Below are 13,641 nucleotides of genomic sequence, written 5' to 3' on the forward strand. Positions count from 1 at the left end.
ATCACTAAACTCCAAACAGGACACACCAACCTAAATAACCACCTAAATTTTTTTAAAAAACACACTACAGGTAACTGCCCACACTGCAACAACTTGAAACCCCAGAACACGCACTCATCCACTGCACACACTACCTAACACATCGAACCGCATTACAAACCACCCTCAATCTAAACAAGGCTCTCACTCTAGAAGCAATACTAAACCCACAAAATAAACTAGAAAACTTCAAGGCCTTAGGCGTATTCTTAATCAAAACGGAACTAATAAAACGCATCTAAAACCATAATTAAAGCTGCAAGCAGCAATGGCGGGCTCCAAGTATTACTGTGCACAAACGGCAATGTTTGAATCCTCAAAGGGTTTCCTTGTACCACATTCGTCAAATGTAGGCACCACTTGCAGGGTATCGCCGCTTCGAAATTGTCGTGTGCAGAAATCTGTTCTAAACCCATTTCCGACCTCGCACATGTTCGAATCCTGAAAGGGGTTGCTTGTACCGACGACGTCAAAAGATAGTCAACGCACATCGTCGCTACTAAATTTGGGTGTTCCAAGGTTATCCCAAATATTAATCAAATATTACCACCAAGCAGTGTTACTTTTAGCATGCAACCAAGAACAATAGTATGCATCAACAATAGGATGAATATGGCACACCAACTTCATGTAAACTTACAATAGTTGCTGTCAACAACCTTACAAGATATGATCTTTAAAGTAAAGTTTCGGTGAAAATGAATATCAAAACCAAAATCCATTATGGCCGCAACTAAAACAGATATGACAAACGTGGATTCATGCAGTGGATTCAGGGGAGTATGCATTTGAAGACAGGTACCCCAAAGGCACTTGGAAAACTCTAAATCGAATATGGCCTCAAATAACAAAGATATCCAAAATCGGCAAACGGGGTTTGATGTGTTATGCATGGAGACAATTCTAAGAAAGTTTGAAAGCATTTCCTGTAGTGGGTTGAGAGGATTTGAAGACATATATCAAAAGAAAAACCTTGAATCGCATATGGTTGCAAAACCACGTGACCAATGACCAAAGACAAAGACCAAAAGGTGTCAAGCACCATAGGCAGCAGATACATGCAAAGTATTAAAGTAATGGGACCAGTGGTTGCGAAGCAATAGAGCAAACTATACCTTAAAAATTACTTGTGTTTCAGTTATCTGCCCTTGGTCATTGGGCCCACGGCCTAGGAATTTGTGTGGTATCTAGTACTTAACTATCTGCAAACGCATTCAAAATTTCAACACAATCGAGCCAGTGTTTTTTTCTGCTAGCTCTTAAAAAAACCCCGGCGGAATAATAAATAATTATAAAGATGCAAGCCGCATTGTCGGGCTACGAGTGACACGCACGCACGCACAAACGTACGGAAAAACGAATGCACTGCCTTGGCATTTAAATAGTATCTGGAACTCAACTGTCTCCATACGCATACATGATTTAAACATAATCGAGGAACTGAGCGAACGATAAATGGTGCTTTGACAATGCTGTGGCCTTATAGGACACAAAAACGACAGCTTTAATACCACTTAGCGCAAAGCGAATGAGCCTCAGTGACTGAATGAAGGGAGTTTACTGCCGCAGGGCCCACTTGCGGACAATCAAACGCAGCCAAAGACCCAGCCCCGCTCAGGACGGGCGCGCCGACTCGGCTTGGGTTGAGACAGGATCGCATCGGTTGAGTAACATCGGCATTATTACAGATATAAGGCGGGAAGCCCAGAGTAAATATCTTGCCAATTATTTTAAAATATTATGACACATGAAAAAACTGTATTTATTAATGAATGTGCTGTATCGGTGTTCATAATTACTTGTATATGACTTAACTATAGTCTTTATTTTCAATCTGGTAGTTCACTGGTCCGTTTTGACTAACAGTTTTCGTCAGAATTATGGTCCGTTTTGCTGCTTGCCGGTTTGGGTCTCTCAAAAGGGAGGTAACTCTCTTCGTCCCATGCCTCATTTTCGACCGACATTTTCAGCAGGTGAGGACAGGTCATGTTTGTGCATGATTGAAATTGACATAATACGGCAAATAAGTATTATGCCATCATTGTTTTCCTGTAAATATGTTTACAAACGGATATTTGATGTTCATGTTGACTAACATGTAGCCATAATGTAGGAGACGTGAGTGTTTTGAAAATTACATCGTAGCCTTGGGTCATGTCGCGGCTCTCGGCTTATCGTAGCGTGAAGCATGCATTCTCGGTTATCGCAGTACGTGTCATGTAAGTTGAACGGAATGAACCGCGCTCACTAACCTTTATGGTTATTCGCGTTCTCTATAGCTGATGCAATTTTGTAATCCATTTTATCAAACTTTTCATATTAAACATAGAAGTTCATTATTTACATTTGTCGCGCGGCCTCGTGTTGGACTTGACAAGGAAGCGAACTCCAAATCGCGGAACAGGGAAAAGTTTTGTATAGATGCTCGAATAGGACCAAATAGACGACACAATGCCACCAACCACAAAGTAGGATGATGCCAGACTTCAGTGATTTATTCGGAGAAGTATCTGTTATAATTAATAGGTATTCAATGCAAATTTCCAAAAAAAAAAGAATTTTTTTAGAATGTGTGTGTGGGGTGGGTGGGGGGTGTAGTGTTTTGAAGATTAGATATTTTACAGCCACACCTTTATTTATTTAAAACTTTGAGGTTGCTTTTTTTGTAAAAGCAAATTACATTGCAACAATGACAAATGATCTTTTGTCCCATGTGGGCGGTTGGGTAGCCTAGTGGTTAAAGCGTTTGCTCGTCACACCGAAGACCCAGGTTCGATTCCCAACATGGGTATAATGTGTGAAGCCCATTTCTGGTGTCCCCAGTTATAATAATGCTGGAATATTGCTAAAGCGGGTAAAACCATACTCACCCACTTTTGACCGTTGATGGAGGCTGGGATTTTGTATTGAACATTAGATAATTTTGCAGCCACAGCTTATTTTATTTATAACTTTGAGCTTGATTCTTTTGTTAAACAAAAGCACATTTGATAGATAATTTTACAGACACGGCTTTATTAATTTAAAACTTTTAGCTTGTATAATTTTGAAAGAGAAATACATTGCAACAATGACAATCACATCACTTGTAAAGACATCACCTGTTAGGTCCAGTATCTGTTATAATAAATATAGGTATTCAATGCATATTTCCAAAAATTAAGAATATCTTAGAATCAAGTTAATTTCATTTATTTCAATGTTTGATTGAACAAAGAGGGGGGGGGGGGGGTAGGGGTAGGGGTAGGGGTAGGGGTAGTGTTTTGAAGATTAGATATTTTACACACACACCTTTATTTATTTCAAACTTTGAGGTTGATTTTTTTTAAAATGAAAAATACATTGCAACAATGACAATTTATCTTTTGTCGATTGACAGGAGGCTGGGATTTTGTATTGAAGATAAGACATTTTTATGACGCGTGAAGATCCAGGGTAGAAAAGGTCTTCAGCAACCCATACTTGGGTTAATAGGTGACTAACAGGGTTGGGTGGTCAGGCTTGTTGAATTTGTAGCCGTATCCCAATTGCGTGGATCGATGTCAATCACTGGATTTTCTTGTCCAGACTCGATTATTTACGGACCACCGTCATATAGCTGGAATATTGCTGAGTGAGGCGTTAAAGAACAAACAGATATTTTTACCGCTTTATTTATTTTAGACTGTGAGCTTGTTTGTTTTTTTATGTAAAAGAAAAATACATTGCAGCTATGACAATTATTTTTTTTGGATATAAACCCAGATTCGTCTTCAGAAAAGTAGTGCCTGTGTTTGCAAATTTCAGTATTGATGGCTACAGCTGAATTCAATTCTCTTTTTATAATACATAAAAACAGAAATGATAATTAAATCATGGTATTCACCTTTAAGCTGAGTTAAACAACAAACAAACAACCTTTCAAGCTACAAACCAAACATGCTTATAATAATCAAGAGAGATTATTGGAGATACATTAGACTTATCAGCTCTTGTATATCCTGGAACCTAAACAACCACGGTATCATTTAACCCTGGGTTTCGACTCCGTTCTGTGACCGATCATTGGATTGTCTGGTCCATTATCGATTATTACAGACTGCTATCACAGGGCTGAAATATTGTTGAATCTGGCGTTAAACAACAATCAAAACTTTACATCAAGCTGAATCTTCAAGTTGGATCGAGATTTGACCTATTGTGCAAGAATTTTACAGTTATGGTAAAGAGTGAAGAAAAGTGTGTGTTGTCAGTTTTTGCATTTTGAAGTTGTTGAAGATCAGTGAAGAATCATGCGGGATATTTGCAATTTAATTATTAAAGTGTGAAGAAAACAAGGTGTTGTGTTGTCAATTTCTAGATTTTGAAGTGACAGGATGTTTAAACTTAAGTACATTGGTTTAAAAAACCAACATGGTAATTTCTAAAACAATACTAGATAAGATAGATTAACATTTAGTCTCAGAAATAAACTTATGTTATTTAATAATTTATATCTACAAAATAAGTCAAATATGATCTCACAGTTATGGTTGGTTGGTTGGTTTGTTGATTTACGCCCCACTCAGCAATATTCCAGCTATATGACGGCGGTCTGTAAATAATCGAGTCTGGACGAGACAATCCAGTGATTGATATCATGAGCATTGATCCTCGCAATTGGGATCGATGACATGCATCAACAAAGCCAGCGAGCCTGACCACCCGATACCGTTAGTCGCAGTTATAGTAAAGAGTGAAGAAAAGTGTTGTCAGTTTTTGCATTTTGAAGTTGTTGAAGATCAATGAAGAATCATGCGGGATATTTGCAATTTATTAAAGTGTGAAGAAAACACGGTGTTGTGTTGTCAATTTCTAGATTTTGAAGTGACAGGATGTTTAAACTTTTGTGGTTGGTTTCAAAAACCAACATGGTAATTTCTAAAACAATACTAGATAAGATAGATTAACATTTAGTCACAGAAATAAACTGATGTGATTTAATAATATATATCTACAAAATAAGTAAAATATGATTTCACGGTTATGGTAAAGAGTGAAGAAAAGTGTGTGGTGTCAGATTTTACATTTTGAAGTTGAAGATCAATGAAGAATCATGCAGGATATTTGCAATTTATTAAAGTGTGAAGAAAACAAGGTGTTGTGTTGTCGATTTCTCAATTCTTCGATGTTTAAACTTTAGTATATGGTTTCTAAAACAATATTAGGTAACAGAGATTAACATTTAGTCACAGAAATAAACTTTTGTTATTTAATAATATATATCTACAAAATCAGTCAAATATGATTTCACAGTTATGGTTGGTTGGTTGGTTTGTTGTTTAACGCCACACTTAGCAATATTCCAGCTATATGACGGCGGTCTGTAAATAATCGAGTCTGGACCAGACAATCCAGTGATTGATATCATGATCTTCGATCCACGCAATTGGGATCGATGACATGCATCAACCAAGTCAGCGAGTTTGACCACCCGATCACAGTTATAGTAAAGAGTGAAGAAAAGTGTTGTCAGTTTTTACATTTTGAAGTTGTTGAAGATCAATGAAGAATCATGCAGGATATTTGCAATTTATTAAAGTGTGAAGAAAACACATTGTTGTGTCAATTTCTCAATTCTTCGATGTTTAAACTTTAGTATATGGTTTCAAAACCAACATTGTAATTTCTAAAACAATATTAGGTAACAGAGATTAACATTTGGTCTCAGAAATAAACTTTTGTTATTTAATAATATATATCTACAAAATAAGTAAAATATGATTTCACGGTTATGGTAAAGAGTGAAGAAAAGTCTGTGTCGTCAGTTTTTACATTTTGAAGTTGTTGAAGATCAATGAAGAATCATGCGGGATATTTGCAATTTAATTATCAAAGTGTGAAGAAAACACGGTGTTGTGTCAATTTCTCAATTCTTCGATGTTTAAACTTTAGTATATGGTTTCTAAAACAATATTAGGTAACAGAGATTAACATTTAGTCACAGAAATAAACTTATGTGATTTAATAATATATATCTACAAAATAAGTCAAATATGATTTCACGGTTATGGTAAAGAGTGAAGAAAAGTGTGTGTTGTCAGTTTTTACATTTTGAAGTTGAAGATCAATGAAGAATGATGCAGGATATTTGCAATTTATTAAAGTGTGAATAAAACAAGGTGTTGTGTCAATTTCTAGATTTTGAAGTGACAGTATGTTTAAACTTTAGTAGTTGGTTTCAAAACCCAACATGGTCATTTCTAAAACAATACCAGGTAAGATAGATTAACATTTAGTCTCAGAAATAGACTTATGTGATTTAATAATATATATCTACAAAATAAGTCAAATATGATTTCACGGTTATGGTAAAGAGTGAAGAAAAGTCTGTGTTCTTAGTTTTTGTATTTTGAAGTTGTTGAAGATCAATGAAGAATCATGCGGGATATTTGCAATTTAATTATTAAAGTGTGAAGAAAATAAGGTGTTGTGTTGTCAATTTCTCAATTCTTCGATGTTTAAACTTTAGTAAATGGTTTCAAAACCAACACTGTAATTTCTAAAACAATATTAGGTAAGAGAGATTAACATTTAGTCACAGAAATAAACTTCTGTGATTTAATAATATATATCTACAAAATAAGTCAAATATGATTTCACGGTTATGGTAAAGAGTGAAGAAAAGTGTGTGTTGTCAGTTTTTACATTTTGAAGTTGAAGATCAATGAAGAATCATGCAGGATATTTGCAATTTATTAAAGTGTGAAGAAAACAAGGTGTTGTGTCAATTTCTCAATTCTTCGATGTTTAAACTTTAGTAAATGGTTTCAAAACCAACATTGTAATTTCTAAAACAATATTAGGTAACAGAGATTAACATTTAGTCACAGAAATAAACTTATGTGATTTAATAATATATATCTACAAAATAAGTCAAATATGATTTCATGGTTATGGTAAAGAGTGAAGAAAAGTGTGGTTGTTAGTTTTTGCATTTTGAAATTTTTGAAGATCAATGAAGAATCATGCAGGATATTTGCAACTTATTAAAGTGTGAAGAAAACAAGGTGTTGTGTCAATTTCTCAATTCTTCGATGTTTAAACTTTAGTATATGGTTTCTAAAACAATATTAGGTAACAGAGATTAACATTTAGTCACAGAAATAAACTTATGTGATTTAATAATATATATCTACAAAATAAGTCAAATATGATTTCACGGTTATGGTAAAGAGTGAAGAAAAGTGTGTGTTGTCAGTTTTTACATTTTGAAGTTGAAGATCAATGAAGAATGATGCAGGATATTTGCAATTTATTAAAGTGTGAATAAAACAAGGTGTTGTGTCAATTTCTAGATTTTGAAGTGACAGTATGTTTAAACTTTAGTAGTTGGTTTCAAAACCCAACATGGTCATTTCTAAAACAATACCAGGTAAGATAGATTAACATTTAGTCTCAGAAATAGACTTATGTGATTTAATAATATATATCTACAAAATAAGTCAAATATGATTTCACGGTTATGGTAAAGAGTGAAGAAAAGTCTGTGTTCTTAGTTTTTGTATTTTGAAGTTGTTTAAGATCAATGAAGAATCATGCGGGATATTTGCAATTTAATTATTAAAGTGTGAAGAAAATAAGGTGTTGTGTTGTCAATTTCTCAATTCTTCGATGTTTAAACTTTAGTAAATGGTTTCAAAACCAACACTGTAATTTCTAAAACAATATTAGGTAAGAGAGATTAACATTTAGTCACAGAAATAAACTTATGTGATTTAATAATATGATTTCACGGTTATGGTAAAGAGTGAAGAAAAGTGTGTGTTGTCAGTTTTTACATTTTGAAGTTGAAGATCAATGAAGAATCATGCAGGATATTTGCAATTTATTAAAGGTTGAAGAAAACAAGGTGTTGTGTCAATTTCTCAATTCTTCGATGTTTAAACTTTAGTATATGGTTTCTAAAACAATATTAGGTAACAGAGATTAACATTAAGTCACAGAAATAAACTTATGTGATTTAATAATATATATCTACAAAATAAGTCAAATATGATTTCACGGTTATGGTAAAGAGTGAAGAAAAGTGTGTGTTGTCAGTTTTTGCATTTTGAAGTTGAAGATCAATGAAGAATGATGCAGGATATTTGCAATTTATTAAAGTGTGAATAAAACAAGGTGTTGTGTCAATTTCTAGATTTTGAAGTGACAGTATGTTTAAACTTTAGTAGTTGGTTTCAAACCCAACATGGTCATTTCTAAAACAATACCAGGTAAGATAGATTAACATTTAGTCTCAGAAATAGACTTATGTGATTTAATAATATATATCTACAAAATAAGTCAAATATGATTTCACGGTTATGGTAAAGAGTGAAGAAAAGCCTGTGTTGTCAGTTTTTACATTTTGAAGTTGAAGATCAATGAAGAATGATGCAGGATATTTGCAATTTATTAAAGTGTGAATAAAACAAGGTGTTGTGTCAATTTCTAGATTTTGAAGTGACAGTATGTTTAAACTTTAGTAGTTGGTTTCAAAACCCAACATGGTCATTTCTAAAACAATACCATGTAAGATATATTAACATTTAGTCTCAGGAATAAACTTATGTTATTCAAAAATATATATCTACAAAATAAGTATAATATAATCCAAATGGAGCCCAGACTCTTAATTTCACTGCTGAGGCAATCTAGACTTGCCAAATGATTGTAGACTTGAGTTGGACTACTCAATTAATGTATTTTCTATGGTCTGGGAGACAGACATATCCAAGACTGTTGGATTGTTAAATACATGTATTCTTCACAATTAAGAGGGCGGTCGGACAGCCTAGTGGTTAAAGCGTTCGCTCGTCACGCCGAAGACCTGGGTTAAAGCGTTCGCTCGTCACGCCGAAGACCTGGGTTAGATTCCCGACATGGGTACAATGTGTGAAGCCCATTTCTGGTGTTATCCGCCGTGATATTGCTGGAATATTGCTAAAAGTGGCGTAAAACTCACTCACTCACAATAAAGATCAATGCTTGCAGTGAGAGGCGACCAACGGGATCGGGCGGTCAGGCCAGCTGACTTGGTTGAAGCATGTCATCTATGCTCATTATGAATTGTCTGGTCCAGACTCGATTATTTACAGACTGCTGTCATATAGTTGAAATAGGGGGCACGGATTGCCGCAATTCGATGGTATGCCAGAAACCTATGATTGTGGGTTCGAATCTCTGTTCGCCCCGATTATGTTTCTAGGTTTGTCAGCACCATACCCGTGGTCGTGTGTTTCCCCGAAGTGGTATCACTTCGGGCTTCCCACCCACATTAAGCTGACACGCCGCGATATAACTGGAATACTGTTAAAAGCGGCGTTAAACCCAACTCGCTCACTATAGCTGAGTTAATCCACTAACCAATGTTGCTAAAAGTGGCGTAAAACTCACTCACTCACAATAAAGATCAATTCTTGGAGTGAGAGGCGACCAACGGGATCGGGCGGTCAGGCCAGCTGACTTGGTTGAAGCATGTCATCTATGCTCATTATGAATTGTCTGGTCCAGACTCGATTATTTACAGACTGCTGTCATATAGTTGAAATAGGGGGCACGGGTTGCCGCAATTCGATGTGCAGAGTTGCGTCCCTTTGGTACGCCAGAAACCTATGATTGTGGGTTCGAATCCCTGTTCGCCCCGATTATGTTTCAAGGTTTGTCAGCACCATACCCGTGGTCGTGTGTTTCCCCGAAGTGGTATCACTTCGGACTTCCCACCCACATTAAGCTGACACGCCGCGATTATAACTGGAATACTGTTAAAAGCGGCGTTAAACCCAACTCGCTCACTATAGCTGAGTTAATCCACCAACCAATGTTCTGACTGATCATTGGATTGTCTTGTCCATTATCGATTATTTACAGACTGCTATCACAGAACTGAAATATTGTTGAATCTGGCCTTAAATAACAATCAAAACTTTACAACGAGCAGAATCTTCAAGTTGGAGATTTGACCTATTTTGCAAGAATTTCACAGTTACAGTAAAGAGTGAAGAAATGTGTGTTGTCGGGTTTTGTATATTGAAGTTGTCTATCAATGGGGAATCATGCGGGATATTTGCAATTTATTAAAGGGGAAAGAAAACAAGGTGTGTCAATTTCTACGCTCAGCAATATTCTAGCTATATGGAAGATTCCGGGGTAGAATAGGTCTTCAACCCATGCTTGCGTAAAAGGTGACTTTGATTGTCGTTAATGGGATCGGGTGGTCTGGCTCGCTGACTTGGTTGATGCACAGTTGCTTTCATTTATCCTATCTTTGTGGTTCGATGCATGTCTAGTCTGGACCAGACAATTCAGTGATTGACATAATGAGCATCGATCCACGTAATTGGGATATGATGACGTGCATCAACCAAGTCGGTCAACCTGACCACTCGATCCCTGTTAAGGCCTTCATACTGAATACAGATAATACATATTTCCCTTTAATTGGAATTTAACTTGAGGGAAGTTTGAAAATGTAAAAGTTGGTTAGTTGGTTGGTTGTTTAACGCCGCACTCGGCAATATTCCAGCTATATGACGGCGGTCTGTAAATAATCGAGTCTGGACCAGACAATCCAGTGATTGATATCATGAGCATCAATCCTCGCTATGTGGGATCGATGACATGCATCTACCAAGTCAGCGAGCCTGACCACCCGATTCCGTTAGTCGCCTTTTACGACAAGCATTGGTTAAGGGATAGAGCTTAACATTTTTAGGTGTCAGCAGTGGAGATCTGGGGTATTAGGTCTTCAGCAACCCATGATGTCAATCACTGGATTGTCTGGTTCTAACTCGATTATTTTCAGACCGCCGTCATATAGCTGGAATTTTTCTGACTGTGGCGTCAAAAAACAAACAAAAGGGTGTAAACATTATTCCAGGTGCATATTTGTATATCTGTTGGGCGGGGGGAATTTCATTACTCTTGTTTTGTTTCAGATATGCCACGGAGGAAGGATTGGAGGAAGGAGCAGGCGATGCAGCAGCGGATGGAGGAGTATCACCTCCCTAAAAAAGATACCGGAGAACGAAACCCCGTTAACAAAACACACAAAAATTTGCCTACAAGCAATCAAATGAATGAGCAATTGAGTAATCAAACAAATGAAACATGTCTCGATACAAATTATCATCAGGGGGAAGCTTACCCTGAACGTATCCTTGAACATGATATTGAGGAAGTCAGCCTCGTTAAAATTTGTCATCAAACCGCAAACACTGAACATATTCTTGAACAAATGCCTGTGAGGGATATTGCAAACCACAAAGATAAGACAAATGAAAGCCACTGTGCATCTACAAGCACTGCAAAAAGTCATGAACAATCCACTGGTAATGCCCAAACATCAAAGCACTTGCGTGTAAATAGAAAAACCACTGTGTGTACAAGGAACTTTTCATCAAGGTCACCCTAGATTTGGACAAAACAGTGGTAGACAATGTGTTGCTAACAGCGCATCTGCAATGTTGTTTAACCAGATTTTGGACATTTCCTCATGGGATCGCTATGATCTTGATAACGTTCTATGCATAGGAAATAAACTCTATGGCGATTCATTAGATGAGAGATCATTAACAACTCATAATCCATACCTTCTGGTTTCTGAGATTCGTTCAAACGTGAACTTCTTTGATAAAGAATACACATTCAGCCGTGGTGAATCTTTCAGTGGCTTTGTGCTTAAGGATATTATTGAAAGTGTAGATACTCCACAAGTCAAGTGTCTCGATACTGCACTACGCACAGTGTTTTCAGAACATAACTCTACATTTGTAACATTTGGAGGAGCAACATTTGCCGTTACAAAAAGAAACGAGAAATATTATGTGTTTGATTCCCATTCTCGGAACACTGCTGGGTTACAAGTGCCTAATGGGACAAGTATTCTTATGCAGTACACAACCCTCCTTCAGGTCCAGCAACACTGTATGAATCTTGCACGTTCAATGAACCTAAATGCAGACACGCAATTTGAAGTGACAGGCATGACAATCACCTCTGATGTTGAGGCACCTGTGAATGATCATGATTTGAGCAACTCTGGAAATCAGCCTGATGATACTGCCAGTGAAACAAATGAAACTGAACATGATGTGGTACACATTGATGAACACGAGAATTCACAAGATGGTAGTGTGGAAATAATTAACATTGACCAAAATGCGATGCTTTTCTGCCCAATATCATCAGATGTATGTGAACAGTTGTGCGAACAACTCAATATTCAACATCACTGTTTACCAAAATGTCAAGACCATGAGTTTGGTGTGGAAATTGGTGAACCATGTAGAACAGTACATATTGAAGGTGATGGCAATTGTTTCTTTAGAAGTTTGTCCTTTGCAATCTCTGGCAAAGAAAACAATCACAGAAAAGTCCGACTGGCTGTTGTGGCACACCTAAGGGAACATGCTTAAAGCTTCCATCCATTCTTAAGAGCAGGTTATGACTCTGTTGAACAATACATCTCTCAATCAAGAATGTGGTATGTTGGAACATGGGCAACAGAACTCGAAATGTTTGCAGCTGCAAATCTGCTCGGTATTGACATATGCACATTCACTGATAACAGATGGTTGAGATATCCAAGCAATCAGATAAACACAGAAGTCCCAAACACTGGCAGATGCATATATCTAAATCATGTTTGTGGTTCACATTACGAAGTGGTGGTTTGTGTGAACGCTCTTGGTGCTTTGAGAAACTCCTGTACGGACAAATGTTGTGAGAAACATTTGAGCAGTGTTCGAACAATGAGGAAGAGAAAAGCTAACCATTTATGTAGATGACAGACAATCAGTTTTGAAAAAACATAAACTTGATAGCGAAGTATCTATTCATTCTCATGAAGCGACACCTGCTGAGGGACAAAAAAACAAAAAAAAGTATGCAAAAGCCAAAAGAGAGTATATCCAGGCCAAAAGAAAATCTGAGAAAGATATGTCTGAAACATCAAATTTGAATGTGAAACAGAGTAAACTGACTAAAGAGAAACAAAAGTACAACACTGTACCTGAATTCAGAAACAGAAAGAAAGAGACCAGTTCAAGTAGATACAGAGATGATGACGCACACAGGGAATCTGTCAAAAACTACAGCAGAAAGCAATACGCTGAAGATGCAAAACATAAGGCAACACTCAAAATGTACAGCAGTGGGAAATATGCCACAGATTCTGAGCACAGGGCAGCAGTCAAAACATATAGCAGTGAGAAATATGCCACAGATTCTGCGCACAGGGCAGCAGTCAAAACATATAGCAGTGAGAAATATGCCAAAGATTCTGAGCACAGGGCAGCAGTCAAAACATATAGCAGTGAGAAATATGCCACAGATTCTGAGCACAGGGCAGCAGTCAAAACATATAGGAGTCTGCAATATGCCAAAGATCCTAAGCACAAGGAAAAATTGAAATCTCTCGGTACTGAGAAATATGCTAAAGATCCAAAACACAGGGAAACTGTAAAAACCTATAGCACTGAGAAATATGCAAAAGATGCCAAACACAGGGAAACTGTAAAAACCTATAGCACTGACAAATATGCAAAAGATGCCAAACACAGGGAAACTGTAAAAACCTATAGCACAGACAAATATGCAAAA

General features: G+C 36.7%; 1 protein-coding gene across 2 annotated transcripts in view; it reads right to left on the reverse strand.

Moving 5' to 3' along the window:
• Positions 1–13,641, reverse strand: part of LOC139474382 (uncharacterized) — a 97,118-nt gene that overhangs the window by 15,777 nt on the left and 67,700 nt on the right. The window lies entirely within an intron of this gene.

This window comes from Haliotis cracherodii, unplaced genomic scaffold (genome assembly GCF_022045235.1).
Source record: "Haliotis cracherodii isolate W230 unplaced genomic scaffold, xgHalCrac1.p SCAF_3, whole genome shotgun sequence".
In the NCBI taxonomy this organism is placed as follows: Eukaryota; Metazoa; Mollusca; class Gastropoda; order Lepetellida; family Haliotidae; genus Haliotis; species Haliotis cracherodii.